Genomic DNA, 22,339 nt, shown 5'->3' with positions numbered 1-22,339 from the left:
AGAGGATCTGACTAGCAGCGATCACAACTACATCACTTTCCACCTAAACGTTGCCGGTCAGAGGCAGATTCCGAACGGGCCACGTAGAACAATAGCATGGGACGCATCCAAGGTCGACTCTGCCACATTCTCCGCATCAGTACTGGGGGATGCCCGACGGATAATCAACAACTCCAGTCCGACGGAAGAGACGGTTGAAAAGACAATGAGCTGTTTTCGCCACGCTTGCAATCTCTCTATGCCACGGAGAGGAGTGTGGAGGGGTAAAAAGCAGGTATACTGGTGGAAAGCGAAATCGCGGAGCTGCGGAAAATATGCCACAGGATGCGAAGGCTAGCAACTCGCGCGCGCGGTAGGCCTGAGGCTCTGGAAAAGTCGGAAGCGTACAAAGGAGCGAAGAAAGCTCTTAGTGCTGCCATTAAGCAAAGCAAGCTTACGTGCTGGAAAGCGCTTTGCGAGGAAGTGGAACGAGACAACTGGGGGGCAGGGATATAAGATAGTAATGAAGAAGTTCCGTTCGCCAAACCAGCTGATGAACGAGAAGGAAATAAGGAACATTGGGGATGGCCTGTTTCGCACCCAACTACCTAGGGAGGACGGGTACGTTAACCATGAAGACCGCAACGTAGAACCATTCCTAGAGGACTCCACAATCGATTCCATAGCAGAAGTTATAGACGCAGTCAAAAAAGTCGAGACAGCGTGCCACAGAGCAAGACCTATAGTTTTGCTGGTCACGCTGGACGTGAAAAGCGCTTTTAACTCAGCTAGGTGGGAGGACATGCTTGCGGCACTAGAAAGCACTTTCAAAGTACCGCAATATTTGTTAGAAATTTTAAGGGACTACTTAAGAGAGAGGTATCTAATATATGAAACCACTCACGGGCAAAAAAAGGTAAAAATAACAGGTGGAGCAGCCCAGGGTTCGGTACTAGGTCCCGATCTCTGGAATATAACTTACGACAGTCTTCTTCGATTAGACATGCCAGAAAGCACCTTCCTTGTTGCCTTTGCAGATGACGTGGCAGCTGTGATAACAGCACCAAGCTGCGAGCTGGCACAGCTAAAATTAAACCAGGTCATGCGTAATGTAAATAGGTGGATCGCTGAGCACGGTCTCCAGTTAGCAACAGCAAAAACGGAGATCGTCATATTCACAAAGAGACGTATTCCCACTACCAGGGACATGATGGTTGGGGACCAGCCAATAGAAACACTCGCTTCAACGAAATATCTGGGAGTGAAGTTAGACAGCAAACTCAACTTCTCGGATCACATAAGAGGGGCCTGGGAAAGAGCTGCGCGCATAATAGCGCAGTTGAGTAGATTAATGGCAAACACAGGTGGCCCAAAGCCATGCACAAGGAAGTTGCTTGCATCAGACTCGGATTCTATACTCTTATATGGTGCAGAAATCTGGGCGAACGCAATGAAATACCGGAAGAACCGAGTCGCCCTTACCTCGGTACAACGCAGAGGGGCGCTGCGAATATCTTAGGCTTACCGCACGGTATCAGCTGAAGCTGTCCCGGTCGTTGCGGGAACCATACCGATATATCTTCTCGTTGAGGAAAGAAAAGCAATATACGACAACGGATCGGAAGCAAGTAGAGCTGCTGTTGCCATGCAGGCGCGAGAAGAATCGATACGACGCTGGCAAGATCAGTGAAGCAACAGCATCGTAGGAAAGTGGACTAGGGAACTAATCCATGAACTGAATCCATGGTTGGAGCGACCGCACGGAGAGGTAGACTTTTACCTGACCGAGTTTCTAACGGCACACGGTTACTTCCGCAAATACCTACACAGAATGGGTAAGGTTGATAACCCGAATTGCCTGTAATGTGGGAAAATAGACGATGTACGCCACACCTTCTTCGAATGCAGGCACTTCTCCGGTCAGCGAAGGAGGGTAGAAGAGGTACTTGGCGACCTATCCCCGGGCAGTGTCATCAATAACATGACCTGTCGAAGAGACAGATGGGATACGGTCAGCACATATGTGAGGCATATACTTATCAGTAAACGAGAAGACGGATGCCTAGCCCATTAGCTTGAGAGTAGCCATAGAGCTCACGTAGCGCGCACCCGTACCCGAAGTAATGCTAAACGCGGTCCCAGGTACGGGGATTTGCGCGGGCCGTGGGAGGTTAGGTTTTAGTGGGTAGGTCTTCATGGAAGAAGGGAGTCCTACACTCGGAGAGCCTCGCTGTGAGGCTTAATTATCCCGGTCAGTGCATAAAGCATTTCCTCCTTCCACGAAACACACAAAAAAAAACACTTTAACTTTAACTACTTTTGTTGTTATATCGGTCTACTGATTTGTAAGATCGCGGGTTCGAATCGAGCTCAAGGCCTAACAATAATTTTTTATCATTATTATTGTTATGATATAATTTTTCTTAATTGAAAAATTTTTTTTTTAAATTAGAACAGAAGAAAGAAAAAATTTAGACAACTGCCAAAGCTCGTTGTATAGATCCATTTCGGGAACTGCTAAATTCCTTCATCGGCAACGTTTAGGCGCCGCTGCTGTAACTATTCAGCCATCACTGCGGTTTTTTGTTTGTCTTCATTAATCCTACTTCTATTCTGGTTCGTGCCAATTGATATTCACAACACTGCGACATCTGTTGCAGAATGGATGTGAAAATTGGACTTGTTTGATGGCAATGCTGCCATAGTGTCATATTTTATTGTCACTTTTTTCCCCGTGCTCTGGGATGTATTAACAATTTTTGTTGTTATATTGGCCTACTGATTTGTAAGATCGCAGGTTCCAATCGGGCTCAAGACCTAACAATAATTTTTTATCATTATTATTGTTATGATAAATTTTTTCTTAATTGAAAATTTTTTTTTTAAATTAGAATAGAAGAAAAAAAATTTAGACAACTGCCAAAGCTCTTTGTATAGATCCCTTTCGGGAACTGCTAAATTCCTTCATCGGTAACGTTTAGGCGCCGCTGCTATAACAGATGTCGCAGTGTTGTGAATATCAATTGGCACGAACCAGAATAGAAGTAGGATTAATGAAGACAATCAAAAAACCGCTGTGATGGTTGAATGGTTATAGATTATACTCACCTCACTGACTCACTTAAAAAAGCTACTTACCTGCGTATGAAATTATACTCACCTGTGAAAAATTTCACAAACCTCGATTTATTAGAAAACAATTAAGGAAGTCTAAGTTCGGGTGAAACCGAATATTCCATACTCAGTTTTACACTTGAAATGCTGTTTTTGTTTGTTTTGTGTGCTTCATAGTGTTACAAGGCTGCGCAATAATACATATACATATGGTTCTATTCTGAACTAATTTTTCTTCGAGTTATGTCTCCCGAAACATAGAAAATTTCTTAGTCATAAAAGGGGAGGTGCCGCGCCCATTTTTTAAATTTTGAACTTTTTCCTATTTATTTTTATAAATCCACTTGGGAAATCAAGTACCATTGATATAAAGCTCTTTTTTGCAAAGATATAGCTTACTTTATTCGTCCACGACCCTTTTAAAAATCTTTTATATAAAAGAGGGCGTGGTCCTTAACCGATTTCGTTAATTTTTCTTCAAAGCATTCATTATAGTAAAGGCAACCTCTCTGCCGAATTTTGTTACGACAGGTTTACCGATTTTTGATGTATGATTAATAATATTTGTAAATCACAAGTGGGCGGTGCCACGCCCATTTAAAAAAAATTTTAAATTTTTATCAAGTGTCTCAATATCAGTCCACACATCAAATTTCAACATTCTAGGTGTATTATTTACTAAATTATCATTTTTTTGTGTTTTCCAAAATGTTATAAACATAAAAAGTGGGCGTGGTTATCACCCGATTTCGTTCATTTTCAATACGAATCTATTCTGGGTCCAGATAAAATTAAAATAGTAATATAGGTTATTTAGTCATAAAATGTAATTTAATGAAACAACCTTTAAATGTTATTTTATAGGCTGCGCTATTCCGAGGAAGATGTTGAAGTTCTGCTGATATAATTGATTTAGTATTTGGCAGTAAATTGTCCCTATTCTTTTTTCCATCACTGTAAGTATTTGCACAATTGATTTGGTATACTAATTTGAGAACGATAATGTGTACAATAACTGTATTTTTAAAGAACAAATAGAGAAAAGTACAAAAGTTTACTTAATTATTTCTATTGTATTCTCCTACCACAAAACCAGAGTTGGGGACAGTGCACTAAATTTTGAGCGACAACACTGCTCGAAACTAAATGGGTTGACATAATCAAGATCTTGTATTAATTGTTAATGGGACATGGGGCATTAATTTAATCCGATTTAAACGTCTCTTCATGTTTAACATATTCGTTAAATTTAAAGAGCTTAAGGTGGCATCTGTAGGAACATAGAAATTGAGTTTACAACACAACAAATAAATAAATATAGTTAAAAAAAAAACTAAAACCGACGCTTTTAAATAATATCAAACAAAGAAGTTAAAAATAATTTTCAAAGTTAGTTCAAAACAATATTGAACGAAAAATACTAATAATATTTTGAAAAAACGTTCAGCGCTCGATTTACGAAAAATATGGAACTAAGCGCCAAATAAAGGATATAGAGATTAAAATCCCGGCCCGGGACTAAACAATTTACGGGCCCCCTATAAAAAATCCACTAATACATTTGATTAATTTGAATTTATGACGTCTCATTCATGAATAATTATTGATGGACTACATCAAACAAAAATTTTTCCACATCATCTAAATGATTTTTGGACTAAGAATTGAAAATAAAATTAACACAGAATATTTACTATTTATACTATTTTATTGTAACGTAGAAATAAAATTCTCTTTTAACAGACACATATTGTTTCAAATAATCTTTTTTAGTTATTTGGTAATACTTTAATACATTTCTGATAAATTTAATGATGATTATAAATTTTAATTAGCTAATATAGAAAGTTCGGATATCAAAGAGTGGCTTTACTTGCTTTTTTCGCTCACAATTTTTTATAATAATATCAAAATTTGCCAAAACGGATTCAACACAAAGCATGGCAAGTCCTAAAACTAGTTCTTTAGATGAACACGATCTATGAAAGTTTTTGATTCTTGAAAGGACGCTGAAGGAACGTTCTGCACTAGCTACAGTGACAGGTATAGTGCAAACAAGTAAGGAAGGCTAAGTTCGGGTGTAACCGAACATTACATACTCAGCTGAGAACTTTGGAGACAAAATAAGGGAAAATCACCATGTAGGAAAATGAACCTATGGTAACCCTGGAATGTGTTTGTATGACATGGGTATCAAATGGAAGGCGTTAATGATTATTTAAAAGGGAGTGGCCCTTAGTTCTATAGGTGGACGCCTTTTCGAGATATCGCCATAAAGGTGGACCAGGGTTACCCAGAACATCATCTGTCTGCAGAACTTCTTCATTTTCTTCTACTTAATATGGTAGGTGTCACACAAAGTTTTACAAAGTTTTTTCTAAAGTTATATTTTGCGTCAATAAACCAATCCAATTACCATGTTTCATCCCTTTTTTCGTATTTGGTATAGAATATGGCATTTTTTTTAATTTTTCGTAATTTTCGATATCGAAAAAGTGGGCGTGGTCATAGTCGGATTTCGACCATTTTTTACACCAATACAAAGTGAGTTCAGATAAATGCGTGAACTGAGTTTAATAAAGATATATCGCTTTTTGCTCAAGTTATCGTATTAACGGCCGAGCCGAAGGACAGACGGTCGACTGTGTATAAAAACTGCGCGTGGCTTCTACCGATTTCGCCGATTTTCACAGAAAACAGTTATGGTCATAGAGTCTATGCCCCTACCAAATTTCACAAGGATTGGTGAATTTTTGTTCGACTTATGGCATTAAAAGTATTCTAACAAATTAAATGAAAAAGGGCGGAGCCACGCCCATTTTGAAGTTTTCTTTTATTTTTGTATTTTGGTGCACCATATTATTACTGGAGTTGAATGTTGACATAATTTACTTATATACTGTAAAGATATTAAATTTTTTGTTAAAATTTGACTTTTAATAAAATTTTTTTTAAAAAGTGGGCGTGTTACTAATTTTAATTTAAATTTAGCACCCATATAGTAATAGGAGTAACGTTCTTGCCAAATTTCATCATGATATCTTCAACGACTGCCAAATTATAGCTCGCAAAACTTTGAAGTTACCTTCTTTTAAAAGTTGGCGGTGCCACGCCCATTGTCCAAAATTTTACTAATTTTATATTCTGCGTCATATGTTCAACCCAGCTACCAACTTTTATCGCTTTGGCCGTCGTACTTTTTCTGTTTTTCGAAAATATCGATATCGAAAAAGTGGGCGTGGTTATGGTCCGATTACGTTCAGTTTAAATAGCGATCTGAGATGAGCGCCCAGTAACCTACACACCAAATTTCGTCAAGATACCTCAAAAATTTACTCAAGTTATCATGTTTACGGACGGACGTTCAGACGGACGGACGAAAGGACATGGCTAAATGAATTTCTTTTTTCGCCCAGATCATTTTGATATATAGAAGTCTATATCTATCTTGATTAGTTTATGCCGTTACGGATTACCGTTATGCGAACAAAATTAATATACTCTGTGTGCTCTGCTCAGCTGAGTATAAAAATAAGTAAAGCAACACAAATGTTGGGGGAAATTTTATACAGATTTTGAACATAGATTGCATTTAGCAATTCCAAAGTGACAGACCTTTATCAAAATTTTCTTCGTAAATGTGTTTCAAGTGAATTATTTCGCATTCTAAACTTTGAGAAACATCCGACTTGTATTTTTCGACAAATTTTGACTGCGCTCGCCAGAACCGTAGTTTCATCCATGTCTACAAATTGCAACAAAAAGGAAAACGTCTAGCTCAAATTTCTCATAGCTGCAAATCGTTCAGTAATGCCAGTGATTACCGAATCAACAATCACCAGGAATGTATTGGTTTCAAAATCAGACCCTGAATCATCCGTAATCATATCATTTAAATTATCTTCAGAACATCTTTTGGGTTTTCTCTTTCGAATGTCCAGAAACTTTAGCGAGATGTTCAATTGAATAGCAACTGTTTTGCATTCGTTTAAAATTGCTTCCCATTGGTTCCTCATCAACTTCAAATCAGCTAATAAGGCATCTAAATGTCGTACCTCAACATCTATGTTGGCGTCTCTAGCTTGCAGGATCACGTTTCTTTCATTAATGGTAGTCAGTATTGTGAAACAAACTGAGGACAGCAAGATACATCCGAACTTGTTGATGTACTTGAGAATGCCAGCAACATCGCCGTATGCTTGCGCAGTCAAATTTGGCTTTTGTGTGAAAGACTATGAAGAGAGCTCGGTACATTTTTTTTTAAGGATGTCCCATCGTTGTGGAGTGCTGCTGAAAATAATAAAACATTTTTGTACAACTCCGAAGAGAGTAATTGCAGCCGTACAACATTCTGCCGTTCTTGAATTGTAATATTTGTTGCTTTCGTATTGAAATGTAGTTAGCGCAAAATGAACGTGGTCAACGTGACTAGCATCAGGCATAGCATCAACGATAATAGCAAAATACTTGGCTTTCTTGCCTTGATCTAATGTAGTTTCCCTCACGTGCTTTGCACAAATTTCTATAAACTCGTTCTGAATGTTGGGGAAAGATAGTGAACTTGTAAACGTTGGTGCTGCTGTTGTAAAATCCTAACCTTCTCCAAATGATCTCTAAGTAACGGATCATAAGGGCTTATGAGATCTTAGATTCCCAAAAATTGTCCATCGTTTCGTTAACCAAGATATATACTTTGAAAATAAAATAGTGTTCAAAATTCTACATAAAATGTCTTTCCACTTTTGAGTTTCAGTGATTAGCTGTTCATTGAGAAGTGTATCAATTGTAGCCTCCTATTGAATTAGATTTTGTAAAGATCGCCATTGAATATAACATTTAGTGTGATCTTGAGTATTTTCGTGTGCTGGCGGTTTATCCTATAGCGTCTTCCACATCTACAATTTCGAATATCCACCAGGACCACAAATTTTAGGTCGATTTAAAGTATTGGGCTTAACAAACGACATGGTAAGCAATAAAAAGCATTGCTACTGGCACTCCACACTAACCAGTCACACTCTTCTCACACATCTCTCCATTTGGCAAGATTCTGTTTAACAACGATATAGGAAATGCTTGACAATCACGTGGAAAAATAACAGCACACTTTTGATGACCTCTACGAATTATTTCGTTGACTTCTTCAGATCGCAAAAACTCATTATTCGCAGTGCCGATATCGAAGTCGTTTAAATAATCTGGTCTTTGATGCAGAGTTGGTTGTATTGTTGGAAGATTTTTTGTTGATGAACCTTCATCAGTGTCACCACGAAACTTTACGGTTTCGGATTCCTGTAAACATACATTTTTGTTTGATGTTTTTATTGTCTCCTCACTGTTGGAAGGCCCAGGCAAAAAATCATTATCAATAATCGAAGCGGATGCGGAACCTGAATGGTTTTGGGCCAGCTGCCAAATGAAATATTTATTATTAAATTTTAAGGAAAAGGACTTTTCAAATTATTTTTCACACTTCACTATAATATTAAAATGAAATGCAGATATTCGTTGCTTTTAAAATTCGGCTTAAAAATTGCACATGGAACAGCTAAAGACTCTCCTGAATAAAAAAAAAATTCTTAGTACCTCTAAATCGCGGGCCCCCTCAGAAAACGCGGGCCCAGGGGGAATCCCCCCATCCCCCTCTCGATGGGCCTGGCTATATCCATATCTAGTGTTTCCAAATTAAAACCACGTGGATAAAATAAAAGCTGCGCATTGCGAATTTGTTCTGTTTATAAAAAATTTGTTTGTGTGAATGAAAAACAAACAAAAGATTTTACCTCTAGATCTGAGGAATAAGAACACTTTTTAATCAAGGTTAAATGAATTGAAGTGAATGCTAATTACTTTATCCACTCCGCCCTTTATAGCTTGAGGAAGTCTTTGGGTAAATTACCTCATAAAGTTTCAGGTATAATAAAAATTGAACAAACAGATTTATTTATTTCAGAACGATCATGTGATATGTGAACAAAAACTGTATTTTTTAGACACAAATAGACAAACGTATTCTATTTGTTTTCAAACAGCTAATTAGTTCTATTGTATTCTCCTACCACAAAACCATAGGTGGGGGCAGTGCACTAAATTTTGAGCAACAACACTGTTCGAAACCTAGGGGGTTGACATAATCAAGATCTTTTATTTAGTGTTAATGGGACGTTAAATTGTTACCGAATTAAACGTCTGTTCATCTCTGGCGGCCACCGTGGTGTGATGGTAGCGTGCTCCGCCTACCACACAGATTGCCCTGGGTTCACACCCAAACAAGCAACATCAAAATTTTACAAATAAGGTTTTTCAATTAGTGGAAAATTTTTCTAAGCGGGGTCGCCCCTCGGCAGTGTTTGGCAAACGCTCCGGGTGTATTTCTGCCATGAAAAGCTCTCAGTGAAAACTCATCTTCCTTGCAGATGCCGTTCGGAGTCGGCATAAATCATGTAGGTCCCGTCCGGCCAATTTGTAGGGAAAAGCAAGAGGAGCACGACGCAAATTGGAAGAAAAGCTCGGAATTAGATCTCTTCGGAGGTTATCGCGCCTTACATTTATTTTATTTTTTTAATCTTTAACATATTCGTTAAATTTAAAGTAAGGAAGGCTAAGTTCGGGTCTAACCGAACATTACATACTCAGCTAAGAGCTTAGCTACATTGGTTTCGTAGGTTTTCGTAGTTGGTTTATAAGTGATTTTTAATTCCATATCACATACGCTTGGGAAATATCGACCAAATTGTAGACCAAGGGTGACGATTTTTGGAAAGATTTTCCTCCATCCTTTGCCAAATAAGAGAAAATCACCATGTAGGAAAACGAACCTAGGGTAACCCTGGAATGTATTTGTATGATATGGGTATCAAATGGAAGGTATTAAAGAGTATTTTAAGAGGGCCATAGTTCTATAGGTGGACGCCATTTAGGTATATCGCCATAAAGGTGGACCAGGGCTGATTCTAAAATTTGTTTGTACGATATGGGTATCAAATGAAAGGTGTTAATGCGTATTTTAAAAGGCAGTGAGCCTTAGTTCTATAGGTGGACAACTTTTCGGAATATCGCCATAAAGGTGGACCAGGGGTGACTCTAGAATGTGTTTGTACGACATGGGTATCAAATTAAAGGTATTAATGAAGGTTTTAAAAGGAAGTGGCCCCTAGTTGTATATGTGAGGGCGTTCTCGAGATTTCAACCAAAATTTGGACCAAGGTGACTCTGAATATCATCTGTCGCTAATTTATTTATATACTAGCCTTTACCCGCTGCCCCGTCCGCATGGAGAAAATAAAATATATGGGCTATTCACGTTAGCCTCCTTATCAAGTTATCTGTTTAAAAATTATTTTGTCTAATATCATGGTCTAATATATTTTATTTTTGTAATAGAGTAAACAAAAGAACTAAATGAGTTCATAACCTGAAAGGCACGCATTTCGTGAATAGTACAATACAGTTTTTTCGAATTAAAAAAATACATTTTGTTTTTAAGTTAAATTTATTTATATGACAGGAGTGAAGGAATTACTATTCAAAGAACAAATGAGTGAAATGACAATTGGCGAAAACCAAAGAGAATTTTTTAGATGAAAATACTGTTGCTTTTTCGGATATTTAAAAAAAATAAATAATTGTAAGGCGCGATAACTTCCGAAGAGATTTTAGGCCTTGTTGGAAAATCTTGTTTCCAAAATTTTGATGTTGCTTTTCCTGGGGCGTGAACGGCGGATCATCGGTGTGGTAGGCGGAGCAAGCTACCATCGCACCACGGCGGCCGCTCGGGTGTTTAGTTGGTTAAAATATTATAAAAAGTGTAATTATGGTTATAAAAGTTCGTTACAGGATTCATTTAAAAAAACTCAAAATTATAACGGAAAAGTTGTGTTAGATATTAAATAAAAACACACCAAATTTTAATTTAAAAAGGCATGTGTGCTGAAATACCGGTTTCGAATGGTCCTTAAATGATCCGAAAGAGTCCCAAAATGATAACAAAATAGTTCCGAAAAAGCCCCGAAATGATCCCGTACAAATCCCGAAAACCATTCAAAATGTGAAGCTAATTATAAACCATGTTAATAAGGCAACAGGCGCGTTGGAGCAAATTAAGAGTTACTAAAAAGCATACAGGTGATGCTAATAAAAGCTATTGAAGGAGGGCGGATAGCGGAAGGAGAAGGAGAGAACCTCTGATCGTTTTTCCAAAATTGTTTAGATCTCGATCTGTATGTGCCAGATACCAAAAACTATTGATTTAGGAGAACATTTATATTGAGCTAAAACAATTTATAGATTTTACACCAGAGGAGGAGTGAAGGGGGGGAGGGTGGGGGGACGGAGGGTGTAACTGCTCACTTTGTAAGCCCTCGACTTATTTGACCCATTTAATCTGTAATATTGGTGAAGGCCAATATACGTAAAGTTATAATGCATAAAAATTATTAAAAAGTAATTGTTCGAAGGGGTCGTGGGACGCCACCCTATTTCCATGCTCGAAAAAAATTTCGCTAGTATACTATTGGCTGTGTCCCAAATTTCATCAAAATCCGTGTGGCCGTTCTGGCGTGATTCAGTCACAAAGAAGAAAAAATATAGTAATGAAAGTATAACTGTTCCTAGGGGGCGGGGTTCTCCCCATTTGGAAAAATATATAGCTTATAGATCCTGCTAGACTATTGACTATATGTGTGCCATATTTGATCCAAATCCGTCCAGCCGTTCTTGCGTGATTGAGGCACAAAGACAAACGTCTGGACATCCAAACATCCAAACATCTAAACATCCAAACTTTCCCATTTATAATATATACTAGCCTTTACCCACGGCCCCGTCCGCAAGGGGAAAATAAAATATATGGGCTAGTTACGTTATCCTGCTTATCAAGTTAAAAAAAAATAACTAAATGAGCTGAAAACTTGAAAGGCACGCTTACGTTAATAGTACAATACAGTTTTTTCGAATTAAAAATACATTTTGTTTTTAGTTATATTTGTTCGCAAACTAATTGTGATCTATTGTATATTGCCATAAAACCAGATTAAATATGAAAAGCACACATACCCCACTAATTAAGTTATATTTATTCCCAAACTAATTATGTGATCTATTGTATACTGCCATAAAACAAGATTAAATACGGAAAGCACACACACCCCACTTATTAAGTTATATTTGTTCGCAAACTAATTATGTGATCTATTGTATACTGCCATAAAACCAGATTAAACACGGAAAAGCACATATACCCCACTTATTAAGTAATATTTGTTCCCAAACTAATTATTTGATCTATTGCATACTGCCATAAAACCAGATTAAATACGGAAAAGCACACATATCCCACTTAGGATAGGATAGGTTAGGTGGTAGCTGCCCTGATAAGGATAGCTCACTTGGACAACACGAAGGTCCGTTGTGATACCACATATCCAAAAAATAACGGTGACTTAGATCTAGCTACTTAGAGAATCGTTGGGTAGCAACGATAAAGCTCCGAATGATACCGATCTCAACTTTGGATATATCCTCGGGAGATCCAAGTGAGTCGCGACTGAAGTATTTTCGCCTAGTTCTGGCAAAAGCTGGACAATCAAGCATAAAGTGATTTGGTGATTCCACCTCATCATCCTCCATACAGCTGCAGCAGGATGGATTTTCCAGTATATTGAGACGTACCGCATGGATACCCATGGGACAGTGCCCTGTCAAAACCCCAATGACCATCGATAGGTGTGCCTTAGTGAACCCAATTATTTCAGCAGACCTCATGCCATCCACTTTTGGCCAGAAAGATCTTGCTACCCTGCAAGACGTGGTATAGGCTAAGAGATCCGCTTGACAGTTACCCGGGATATCACTATGGCCCGGGACCCAGATAATCTTAATTGCAAAATAATTCGATGCAATCGCAAGCGAGGTCAGGCACTCCCAGACCACCCTCGATCTCACTGTAGTTGAGCTCAAGGCCTTGATAGCCGCTTGGCTATCAGAGTAGATGTTAAATTCCCTAACCGTGTTAGTACTGGATAGCATTCCATCCACCGCATCCTTAATCGCAGCAATTTCCGCTTGGAATACACTGCAGTGATCAGCCAAATTAAACTTACGGCTTAAATTTAGCTCTTGACAAAAGACCCCCCACCAACCTTTCCATCCAGATTTGACCCATCCGTGAACAAGTTAACCGATCCCATGCCCCAGATAATTCCTCTTCCCCAATCCTCTCTCTCTGGGGTGAAGGTTGTATAGGGAGCAGTTATCGGCATACAGTAGTCTGTTCTGTCCGGGATGAAGTCGAAACTGGTAAGAAGGCTAGAGTGTCCGCGGTCAGAAAGTCTATATCCCATATCACGAAGCCTGACCAACGACCTTGCCGCGGCCGCCTTTCCCGCAATATCTACTGGGTATATGTTCGGCATGACGTTCAGTGCCAAGGTAGGTGTTGTTCTGAGAGCGCCACTGATACCGATCAGCGCCGTCCGTTGCACTAACTAACACTAACATTTTGGATTTGCTCGCCGTGTCCAGTGCTTTCCACCAGACCAGCACCCCATATAGCAGAATCGGTTTGACCACCATCTCATAAAGCAGAATCGGTTTGACCACCATCTCATAAAGCCAGTGTACTATTCTTGGCGAGAGTCCCCATCTCTTCCCGATAGCTCCTCTGCAGCAGTACAAGGCAATGGCGGCCTTCCTGGCCCGATCTTCCACATTGGGTCTCCAGGACAGTTTCTTGTCCAAAACAATCCCACTTATTAAGTTATATTTGTTCGCAAACTAATTATGTGATCTATTGTATACTGCCATAAAACCAGATTAAATGTTCACGCAAACTACTTAAAACATCCGTTGAAGTTACATTCTCTGTATTTGAAACGAATAATTCACCAGGTAATCTTAAATTTTGGCCATAAACCATTTCAGCTGGTGTTGCCGAAATATCTTCCTTAAAAATCGATCGCAAACGCATAAGCACTATTGGTAACTCTTCCTACCAATCCCTGGACTCATTCCTAGCCATTATTGAAGATTTAAGCTGTCTATGGAAACGTTCTATCATTCCATTAGCTTGGAGATGATAAGAAGAAGTCGTTATTTGATGACTTCTAAGAAGTTTCGTTAATTCTGAAAACAAGTTTGAAGTAAACTGAGATCCCTGATCCGTTGTTATTTCCAATGGAAACCCAAAATGTGAAATATGTTCCTTAAAAAATTGATTTACAACCGTAACTGCAGAAATATCTCTTTGCGCGAATTCCTCTGGCCAACGTGTAAATCTATCAATTATAGTTAATATGTAACGATATCCCTTTGAAACAGGCAAGGGTCCGACAATATTTAAGTGAATGTGTTCAAATCTGGTTTTTGGAATAGGAATTTTCACAACTGGAGATTTTGTATGACGATATACTTTCGCCTTTTGACAACTTATAATTCTTTGGACCAAGTGTTGATGTCTTTATTCATTTTTGGCCAAAAATATTTCTTAACTATCAAACGACGCACAGTGGCGCCTTTTGAGTTTTTTCTTTCCAAAAATCATAACTTTTGAACCAATGAAGATATTTCAAAAATTTAAAATGCAAATGAAAGCTAATTATTTGAAGTTTTATTGTGTGAAAGCTCAGAATGTCACAGATACAGGGTGCTTCGTCATAGTCGAAACTTTTTAGAAAAATGCAAACACAAAATGTTTTTTGTAAAAAGTAGAAAAAAATAAAATGAGATTTGTCTTATAATGACGTATTTAACCATTAAATAAGATAAACTAATGATTTTGATAAGATAGCGGGGCACTGCCATGTAGGAAAATGAACCTATGGTAACCCTGGAATGTGTTTGTACGACATGGGTATCAAATGGAAGGTAAAATAATATTTTATTTTTTTATTTATTTATTTATTCATATTATAGGACAATCAGAACCTCCTTACAGACTATTTACTAATATATCTTAACTAATCTAATCTAATCTAATCTAATATATCTAATATATATATTATAAATGGGAAAGTTTGGATGTTAAGATGTTTGGATGTTTGGATGTTTGGATGTTTGGATGTTTGGATGTTTGTCCAGACGTTTGTCTTTGTGACTCAATAACGCAAGAACGGCTGGACCGATTTGGATGAACTTTTGCACACATATAGCCAATAGTCTAGAAGGATCTACTAGCTATATATTTTTCAAAAGGGGCGTGGTCCCCGCCCCCTAGGAACAGTTATAATTTAATTATTATATTTTTTCGTCTTTGCGACTGAATCACGCCAGAATGGCTACACGGATTTTGATGAAATTTGGGACACAGACAGTAGTCTACTAGCGAAATTTTTTTCGAACATGGAAAGAGGGGTGGGGGTCCCACGACCCTTCGCGAAATTATTTTTCATAATTTTTACACATTATAACTTTACGTATACTGGCCTTCACCAATATCACAGACTCAAGGGGTCAAATAAGTCGAGGGCTTACAAAGTAAGCAGTGACACCCTCCGCCCGCCCCCCTTTATCTCCCCCTCTGGTGTAAAATCCATAAATTGTTATAACTCAATCTAAATTTTCTCCTAAATCAATAGTTTTTGGTATCTGGTACATACAGAACGAGATCTAGACAATTTTGGAGGAACGATCAGTGGTCCTCTCCTCTACTCCCGCCATCCGCCCTCCATCAATTGTTTTTATTAGCACGCTTTTATTAGCTTTACCTGTATGTTTCTATCTAACTTTTTATTCGCTCCAATGCGCCTGCTGCCTTATTAACATGGTTTTATAATTAGCTTCACCTTATTTGTAATCCCGTAAGGGTCATATCGAGACCCTTCCGGGATCATTTCTGGATGGTTTTCGGGATCGGTCCGGGATTACGCCGGGGTAATTTCGGGACTTTTTCGGGACTATTTCGGGATCATTTTGGGACCATTCCGGGATCATTTCTGTATAGTTTGCGGGATCCGTCCGGTATCCCGTCGGGGTTATTTTGGAACATTTTTGGGACTATTCCGGAATCATTTCGGGACTATTTCGCGATCATTTGGGGACCCTTCCGGCATCATTTCTGGATGGTTTTCGGGATCTGTGCGGGATCTCGTCGGGGTCATATGGGAACTTTTTCGGGATCATTTGAGGGCTCTTCCGGCATCATTTCTGGATGGTTTTCGGGATCCGTCCGGGATATCGTCGGGTCATTTGGGGACTTTTTCGGGATCATTTGGGGGCTCTTCCGGCATCATTTGTGGATGGTTTTCGGGATCCGTCCGGGATCTCGTCGGGGTCATTTGGGGACTTTTTCGGGATCATTTTGGGGCTCATCCGGCATCATTTCTGGATGTTTTTCGGGATCCGTCCGGGATCCCGTCGGGGTCATTTCGGGACTTTTTCGCGACTAATACGGGATCATTTGGGAACCCTTTCGGCATCATTTCTGGATGGTTTTCGGGATCCGTCCGGGATCCCGTCGGGGTCATTTCGGGACTTTTTCGCGACTAATACGGGATCATTTGGTAACCCTTTCGGCATCATTTCTGGATGGTTTTCGGGATCCGTCCGGGATCCCATTAGGGTAATTTCGGGACTATTAGGGGATCATTTGGGAACCTTTCCGGCATCATTTCTGGATAATTTTCGGGATCCGTCCGGGATGCCGACGAGGTCATTTCGGGACTATTTCGGGATCATTTGGGATACCTACCGGCATCATTTCTGGATGGTTTTTGGGATTCGTCCGGGATCCCGTCGTGGTCCTTTCGGAACTTTTTTTCGACTAATACGGGATCATTTGCGGACCCTTTCGGCATCATTTCTGGATAGTTGTCGGGATCCCGTCACGGTCATTTCGGGACTATTAGGGGATCATTTGAGGACCTTTCCGGCATCATTTCTGTATTGTTTTCGGAATCCTTTCGGGATCCCGTCAGGGTCATTTTGGGACTTTTTTGGGGCTAATACGGGATCATTTGGGGATCCTCTAGGGGTCGTTTCGTGACTTTTTCTGTTTTATTTCGGAATCATTTGGGGAACCTTCCGGCATAATTTCTTGATGGTTTGCCGGATCCATCAGGGTCATTTCGGGACCATTTTGGGATCATTTGGGGACCCTTCCGAGATCATTTCTGGATCCGTCCGGGATGCCGTAGGAGCCATTTCGGGATTTTTTGTTACTTTTCCGGGATAGTTTTTGGACCCTTCCGGGATCATTTCTGGATCTGTGCGGGATCCCATCTGGGTCATTTCCGGACTATTTCGGGATCATTTTGGGATCCTTCCGGAATCATTCCTGTATGGTTTTCGCGATCCGTCGTTGATTCCCTCGGAGCCATTTCGGAACCTTTTCTGGAGTATCTCGGGTCATTTGGGGACTTTTTCGGGATCATTTGGGGCTCTTCCGGCATCATTTCTGGATGGTTTTCGGGATCCGTGCGGGATCTCGTCGGGGTCATTTGGGGACTGTTTCGGGATCATTTGGGGGCTCTTCCGGCATCATTTCTGGATGGTCTTCGGGATCCGTCCGGGATATCGTCGGGGTCATTTGTGGACTTTTTCGGGATCATTTGGGGGCTCTTCCGGCATCATTTCTGGATGGGTTTCGGGATCCGTCCGGGATCCCATCAGGGTAATTTCGGGACTATTAGGGGATCATTTGTGGACCTTTCCGGCATCATTTCTGAATAATTTTCGGTATCCGTCCGGGATGCCGACGAGGTCATTTCGGGATTATTTCGGGATCATTTGGGATACCTACCGGCATCATTTCTGGATGGTTTTTGGGATTCGTCCGGGATCCCGTCGGGGTAATTTCGGGACTTTTTCTCGACCAATACGGGATCATTTGCGGACCCTTTCGGCATAATTTCTGGATAGTTGTCGGGATCCGTTCGGGATCCCGTCACGGTCATTTCGGAACTATTAGGGGATCATTTGAGGACCTTTCCGGCATCATTTCTGGATAGTTTTTGGAATCCTTTCGGGATCCCGTCAGGGTCATTTCGGGGCTTTTTCGGGATCATTTAAGGATGTCTTTCAGGATTCGTCCGGGAACCCGTCAGGGTAATTTCTGGACTTTTCCGAGACTATTTCGGGATCATTTTGGGACCTTCCCAAGATCATTTCTGGATGGATTTCGGGATTTGTCCGGAATGCCCTCAGGGTCATTTTGGGAAATTAGGTGAGCATTTGAGAACCGTTCCGGCATCACTTCTGGATGGTTTTCGGTATCCGTTCAGATTCCCGTCGGAATAATTGCGGGACTTTTTCGGGATCATTGGGGTCCCTTCCAAAATCATTTCTGGATGGTTTTTGGGATTCGTCCGGCATCCCGTCGGGGTCATTTCGGGACTTTTTCTCGACTAATACGGGATCATTTGCTGGCCCTTTCGGTATCATTTCTGGATAGTTGTCGGGATCCGTGCGGGATCCCGTCAGGGTCTTTTCGGAACTATTGGGAGATCATTTGAGGACCTTTCCGGCATCATTTCTGGTTAGTTTTCGGGATCCTTTCCGGGTCCCATCAGGGTCATTTCGGGACTTTTTCGGCATCATTTAAGATTGGTTTTCAGGATTCGTCCGGTATCCGTCAGGGTAATTTCTGGACTTTTCCCAGACTATTTCGGGATAATTTTGGGACCCTCCCAAGATCATTTCTGGATGGATTTCGGGATCTGTCCGGGATGCCGTCAGGGTCATTTTGGGACTATTAGGTGATCATTTGAGGACCTTTTCGGCATCACTTCTGGATGGTTTTCGGTATCCGCTCAGCATCCCGTCGGAATTATTGCGGGACTTTTTCGGGATCATTTGGTGTCCCTTCCGGCATCATTTCTGGCTGGTTTTTGGGATTCGTCCGGCATCCCGTCGGGTTCATTTCGGGACTTTTTCTCGACTAATACGGGATCATTTGGCCCGCAAATTTCGGCATCATTTCTAGATAGTTGTCGGGATCCGTTCGGGGTCCCGTCAGGGTCTTTTCGGAACTATTAGGTGATCATTTGAGGACATTTCCGGCATCATTTCTGGATAGTTTTCGGGATCCTTTCGGGGTCCAGTCAGGGTCATTTCGGGACTTTTTCGGGATCATTTAGAGATGGCTTTCAGGATTCGTCCGGGAACCCGTCAGGGTAATTTCTGAACTTTTCCGAGACTATTTCGGGATAATTTTGGGACCTTCCCAAGATCATTTCTGGAAGGATTTTGGGATCAGTCCGGGATGCCGTCAGGGTCATTTTGGTATTAGGTGATCATTTGAGGACCTTTCCGGCATCACTTCTGGAAGGTTATCGGTATCCGATCAGGATCCCCTCGGAATCATTGCGGGACTTTTTCGGGATCATTTGGGGTCCCTCCCAAGATCATTTCTGGATGGATTTCGGGATCTGTCCGGGATCCCGTCAGGGTCATTTAGGGGTGCGTTCGAGATCCCGTCAGGGTCATTTCGGGACTTCTTCGGGAATATATCGGGATCATTTCTGGATGGTTTATGGGATCCGTCCATGACCCCTTAAGGGTCATTTCGGGACTATTAGGTGATCATTTGAGGACCTTTCCGGCGTCACTTCTGGATGATTTTCGGTATCCGTTCGGGATCCCGTCGGAATCAATGCGGGACTTTTACGGAATCATTTGGGATTCCTTCCAGCATCATTTCTGGATGGTTTTCGGGATCCGTCTGAGACCGCGACGGGGTCATTTCGGGATCATTTGGGGTACCTAGCGGCATCATTTCTGGATGGTTTTCGGTATCCGTCCGGCATCCCGTCGGGGTCATTTCGGGACTTTTTCGGGATCATTTGGTGTCCCTTCCGGCATCATTTCTGGCTGGTTTTTGGGATTCGTCCGGCATCCCGTCGGGGTTATTTCGGGACCTTTTCGGGGCTAATACGGGATCATTTGGGGATCCTCTAGGGGTCGTTTCGTGACTTTTTCTGTATTATTTCGGGATCATTTTGGGACCCTTTCGGCATAATTTCTTGATGGTTTGCCGGATCCATCAGGGTCATTTCGGGACCATTTTGGGATCATTTGGGGACCCTTCCGAGATCATTTCTGGATCCGTCCGGGATGCCGTAGGAGCCATTTCGGAATTTTTTGTTACTTTTCCGGGATAGTTTTTGCACCCTCGGAGCCATTTCGGAACTTTTTCTGGAGTTAGTCGGGATAATTTAGGGACCCTTCCTGGATATTTTCTGGATGGTTTCTGAGATCCGTCCGGGAGCCCGTCAGGGTAATTTCGGAACTTTTTCGGGACTATTTCGGGATCAATTTGGTACCCTTCAGGCATCATTTCTGTGTGGTTATCTGGATAAGTCTAGAATCATGTCGTTGTGATTTCGGGTTTTTTTGGGACTACTTCGGGAACTTTTGGAAACACTTCCGGGGCGTTTCTGGATGGTTTTCGGGATCCGTCCGCGATAGCGTCGGGGTCATTTCGTGGCTTTTTCTGGATAATTTCGTTATCATTTTGGGATCCTATCAGGATATCAGCTCATAAAGTTCTTTTTTTTACTCAATTACAAAAATAAAATGCATTAGACAGAAAAAAAATGTTAAACAGATAACTTTATAAGCAGGCTAACGTGACTAGCCCACATATTTCATTTTCTCCTTGCGGACGGGGCCGCGGGTAAAGGCTAGTATCTAATATATATTATAAATGGGAAAGTTTGGATGTTAAGATGTTTGGATGTTTGGATGTTTAGATGTTTGGATGTTTGGATGTTTGGATGTTTGGATGTTTGGATGTTTGTCCAGACGTTTGTTTTTGTGACTCAATAACGCAAGAACGGCTGGACCGATTTGGATGAAATTTTGCACACATGTAGCCAATAGTCTAGAAGGATCTACTAGCTATATATTTTTCAAAAGGGGCGTGGTCCCCGCCCCCTAGGAACAGTTATAATTTAATTATTATATTTTTTCGTCTTTGCGACTGAATCACGCCAGAATGGATACACGGATTTTGATGAAATTTGGGACACAGACAGTAGTCTACTAGCGAAATTTTTTTCGAACATGGAAAGAGGGGTGGGGGTCCCACGACCCTTCGAGAAATTATTTTTCATAATTTTTACACATTATAACTTTACGTATACTGGCCTTCACCAATATCACAGACTCAAGGGGTCAAATAAGTCGGGGACTTACAAAGTAAGCAGTGACACCCTCCGCCCCCCCCCCCCCTTTATCACCCCTCTGGTGTAAAATCTATAAATTGTTATAACTCAATATAAATTTTCTCCTAAATCAATAGTTTTTGGTATCTGGTACATACAGAACGAGATCTAGACAATTTTGGAGGAACGATCAGTGGTCCTCTCCTCTACTCCCGCCATCCGCCCTCCATCAATTGTTTTTATTAGCACGCTTTTATTAGCTTTACCTGTATGTTTCTATGTAACTTTTTGTTCGCTCCAATGCGCCTGCTGCCTTATTAACATGGTTTTATAATTAGCTTCACCTTATTTGTAATCCCGTAAGGGTCATATCGAGACCCTCCGGGATCATTTCTGGATAGTTTTCGGGATCGGTCCGGGATTACGCCGGGGTAATTTCGGGACTTTTTCGGGACTATTTCGGGATCATTTTGGGACCCTTCCGGGATCATTTCTGTATAGTTTTCGGGATCCGTCCGGGATCCCGTCGGGGTTATTTTGGGACATTTTCGGGACTATTCCGGAATCATTTCGGGACTATTTCGCGATCATTTGGGGACACTTCCGGCATCATTTCTGGATGGTTTTCGGGATCCGTCCGGGATCCCGTCGGGCACTTTCGGGATCATTTGCGTACCTTCGAGAGATAAATTCTTGATGGTTTCCGGGATCATTACGGGACTTTTTCGGGGTCAGTTTGGGTCCTTTCCGTAATCAATCCTGGATGGTTTTAGGGATCCGTCCGGGATCCCGTCGGGACCATTTCGGGGCTATTTCGGGATCATTAGGGGTATCTTCCGGCATCATTTCTGCATGGTTTTCGAGATCCGTCCGCGATCCGTTCAGGGTCATTTCGCGAATATTTAGGGATAATTTGGGGTACCTGCCTGCATCATTTCTGGATGGTTTTCGGTATCCGTCCGGGATCCCGTCGGTGTCATTTCGGGACCATTTGGGGTCCATTCCGGCATCATTTCTGGATGGTTTTCGGGATCCGTCCGGGATCCTGTCGGGGTCATTTTGGGACTTTTGCGGGATCATTTGGGGTCTCTTCCGGCATTATTTCTGGATGGTTTTCGGGATCCGTCCGGGATCCCGTCGATGTCATT

The sequence above is a fragment of the Eurosta solidaginis genome, chromosome 5 (assembly GCF_040869045.1).
Source record: "Eurosta solidaginis isolate ZX-2024a chromosome 5, ASM4086904v1, whole genome shotgun sequence".
In the NCBI taxonomy this organism is placed as follows: Eukaryota; Metazoa; Arthropoda; class Insecta; order Diptera; family Tephritidae; genus Eurosta; species Eurosta solidaginis.
This window is presented reverse-complemented; position numbering follows the sequence as displayed.